This window comes from Triticum urartu, chromosome 3 (genome assembly GCF_003073215.2).
Source record: "Triticum urartu cultivar G1812 chromosome 3, Tu2.1, whole genome shotgun sequence".
Classification (NCBI taxonomy): Eukaryota; Viridiplantae; Streptophyta; class Magnoliopsida; order Poales; family Poaceae; genus Triticum; species Triticum urartu.
In genome coordinates, this window is record NC_053024.1 from 390,750,840 (window position 1) to 390,755,014 (window position 4,175).

A 4,175-nucleotide genomic window follows, 5' to 3' on the forward strand; every position below is an offset into this window, starting at 1 on the left:
GGCTGCGACTGGAGAGAGCAAACAGTTTGATGGACCAAATTGCATAATGTATCAACCACCAATGGCGGGAAATCTTCCACCACGCGCCCTGGGTCGTTGTGGCACTGGTCCAGGTGACACGTCAGCCAACAATCACTGCTGGGACAATCACTGTTGGTGTGTCACTTTAGTCCTATAACTATCAAAGTGCAGATTTGGGTCCCAAAACTATTTCAAGTCATTCACTACAGGTCCTATGGTCGCCCAAGCAGCGTTGACCGGCCGACGTGTCACCTGGACCGGTGCCACATCGACCAGAGGGGCCCACCAAGCTAAACAGTGAGGCGCTTATTTGCAGGAAAGCCCTTGAATTCTTAGCTCGTCTCATTCTCAGACCCTCCATCTCTCTTCCATGAATGAAGCTCTCTGAGGCGGCAATATGGCAGAGACCGACAGCGTTCACGCTTGATGTCCAGCGATTGGAGGCGCAGGACGGGAGTCGGGGCTGCTAATCCGTCCGCGGCGCTGGTCCGATGGCTCCATCCTCCGGAGTATGGTAACTGGTAAGAACCCTAACCCCAATCCCTGTTGCACCCCCTTTTAGCTTAGATATTTCAATAGAGTAGCAAGATTTGGCACGATTTGGCCATTATAGCTTAGATATTGTGTCGATTCAGTCCGAATGTACATATGGCTTCTCTTCCTCTACTGAAATCTTCTGAACTAAAATCTTGTTGTACTGAAATCTATTTCAAAAGAGTTAATGTTGTACATAATCCATACTGTATGTATGGCGATTTGGGCATCTTCCTGTACGTATGGAGATTTGGGCATCTTCCTGTGCGTATGGTGATTTGGGCATTATTTTTCCTGTAGTATATAATCCCTGTTGTAACTGAAGCCTTATTATGTACAGTGGTATCTTTTTTTGCATTATAAACTCGTCCTGTACACCTATAGTAGCATTTGAAATTGTACTGCTGATGTATATATGTCCTAGTGGTGATGCAAAAGGAAAAGAATCATATCAAAGAATATATTTTACTGAGGTGCTTAATGCTTCATTGTCTGTGCATGTACACCTGCTACTTAAACAAGTGTGTCACACCTGCTACTTGCTGCATAATGTAGTATGTATGTACATTTGGCCTCTAATCAATAGTGTCACGGTTTATATACCCGCATTAAGTTTGCACGGTTTAGTGATCAAGATGTTTTTTTAGTACTCAATTTTTCATGTATAATAGGACCCGAGGAAGAGTTGTTCTCGGTAGAGATTAATCATGGTGGGGTTTTTCTCGGCTTTGGCGCAAACAAGAAATACATGGATTGAAAACAGATTTCTTTGATCATTCTGAGGTTGAAACCTGGCCGCCACTGTGGATTAAAGATTTTGTGTAGCAGCTTGGCTATGATCCAAGTAAAGTGCAGTGTTTCTGGTTACTTCCTGGCATGAATTTGGATAATGGACTGAGAATTATCGATATAGATGTAGATTGTCTTCGTATGATTGATGTTGTGCCAAAGTTCAAGCATTTCAAGTTGTACATGGATCATGGTGATATTTATAGTGAACTGGATATGGTTGACATATGCATAATTGGCTCACCTACAATGCTTGATATCATGAGTAAACACAGCACCTTAAAACAAAATATTAGATGCTTGTAAAAGAGGCTTTTTACCTGGATGCGGGCCTGTTATTTGTGTTGATGGGTGCCATCTTAAAACAAAATATGGTGGACAATTGTTGACTGCTGTAGGGATTGATCCAAACAACTGTATTTTCCCCATTGCTATGGCTGCAGTTGAAGTGGAGGACACACCAACATGGAAGTGGTTTCTACAAACTTTGAAAGATGATATGCACATAGTGAACACAACACCTTGGACAGTGATGAGTGATAGGCAAAAAGGACTAATAAATGTCGTTATTGCTCTGTTCCCTCATGCACAACACAGGTTTTGTGTGAGGCACCTTTACCAAAATTTTGCAAAGAAGTGGAAGGGCGGTAACCTGAAGAACAAGTTATGGGCAATTGCAAGGTCCTACAATAAAATTGACTGGAGAAAAAACATGAATGACATGAAGGAATTAAATCCGGAAGCTTATGAGTACGTAGAAGCAATTGAACCAAGTTCCTGGTGCAGGGCTTTTTTCCAATAATTACCAAAGTGTGACCTGCTACTAAACAATAATTGTGAGGTCTTTAATAAGTAAGTTTCCTATCGCTTTTCAATTCTAATATATTTTGGTATATATTTTTCCATTCTAGTTCTACATAGTACACTATCTCGCTGCTATGTCGATGATATATCTGGTTTGAATTTACATTTTGAACTGATTTGTTTCTTATCAATGAAGGTGGATACTTGATGCTAGAGAGCTGCCTGTCATGAGCATGTTCAAAAAAAATCAAAAATCCATTGTTGACAAGGTTTTATAGCAAGAACAAGGAAAGTGAAGAGTGGTCTGGAACAATTTGTCCTAAGTTCAAAAATTTATGTGATAAGAATGCAGAAATGGCTAATAATTGTCGGGCATTGCCTTCTGGCAAAGGCATCTTTACTGTCTTGGGACTCAGAGGCGAGTACAAGGTTGACATTAACAAATACACATGTTCATGCAAAGCTTGGCAGCTAACATGCTAACAAGTGTGGGAACAGAACATGTCTGTGCTGGACATACTGATGCAATCTGTAAGTTCTTTTCAACTTTTGTAAATCTCATGGAAACTCTCCTATTCCAAAACTGATGTAACACATGTTTTCACATTTGCAGTCACAACCGTCCCAGGAATCCCAGGCACCAAGACCTCTTCCTGACAATCAATTTCTTGCAAGCCAAATAGAGGATCTACCAATGACAAAATAGACCACAACTATAATCCATGTAGCACCAAAGAAGAAGAAAAGGAAGGAGAAGATCACGGAGAAGGAGAGTGTTATTCCTAGGAAGAAGAAATAGAAGATGAAGTGGACATGCCTTCTATTGGACATAACCTGGTTTCTTTTTGGACAGAGTTGGGTTTATTTTGGATAGATAGAGATGGTTAGCGCCTTCTCAAATTGAAGGCTTTATTTTGGACGGAGGTACTACTTATGTAATGTGGTACTGCATCATGCAGAGTGCAACCCAGTACCACATTACATAGTTGCAAGCTTTACTGTTTATCTATGTTTATGCAAGAGCACTCTTTATGTAATGACAATATGATGTGCTACTTCCTGGAATTGTGGCAATTCTCATCTGTATATTTGCCTGTTAAGTTGCAACATCATTTCTCTCTTCTATGATTGTCCAGACCAAGTCTCGTTTATCATTTGTAATCTTGAGAGTGGGTGTCAAATATATATTCGTTTGTCATTTGCATGATCATTTGCCGCGTCGGCTTGTTCATGCTACGTCTTGCTGCCGTCGAGCTTGTTCTAGACATGGTAGAACTGATGAAAGAGAGATGAGATTGCAGAGAGGAGGGCTGCGACTGGAGAGAGCAAACAGTTTGATGGACCAAATTGCATAATGTATCAACCACCAATGGCGGGAAATCTTCCACCACACGCCCTGGGTCGTTGTGGCACTGGTCCAGGTGACACGTCAGCCAACAATCACTGTTGGGGCGACCATAAGACCTGCAGTGAACTACTCGAAATAGTTTTGGGACCCAAATCTGCACTTTGATAGTTATAGGACTAAAGTGACACACCTCGGATAGTAATAGGACTTGTGGCACCTGGAATTGATTTTCGTCGAATCCCCTGGGGTTTCTGGAATATTGGGGTATTTATAGAGCAAAGAGGCAGTGCAGGAGGCCACCGAGGTCGACACAACCCACCTGGGCGCGCCTGGGGCCCCAGGAGTGCCCTGGTAGGCTGTCCCCCCCCCCTCGAGGCACCCCCACGTGCTTCTCCGGCCCACTGGGTGTCTTTTGGTCCATAAAAAATCCACAAAAAGTTTCGTTGCGTTTGGACTCCGTTTGGTATTGATTTCCTGTGATGTAAAAACCAAGCAAAAACAACAACTGGCACTTGGCACTATGTCAATAGGTTAGTACCAAAAATGATATAAAATGATTATAGAACATCCAAGAATGATAATATAACAACATGGAACTATCAAAAACTATAAATACGTTGGAGACGTATCAGCATCCCCAAGCTTAATTCCTGCTCGTCCTTGAGTAGGTAAATGATAA

At 41.9% G+C, this 4,175-nt stretch overlaps 1 long non-coding RNA gene across 1 annotated transcript; it reads left to right on the top strand.

Moving 5' to 3' along the window:
* The first annotated feature begins 368 nt into the window (after positions 1–368).
* LOC125544074 lies at positions 369–3,271 on the top strand. Its single transcript, XR_007299260.1, has 4 exons — positions 369–542; positions 1,227–2,196; positions 2,345–2,679; positions 2,762–3,271. It is a non-coding gene; the product is annotated as an uncharacterized LOC125544074 (long non-coding RNA).
* The last annotated feature ends 904 nt before the right edge of the window (positions 3,272–4,175 follow it).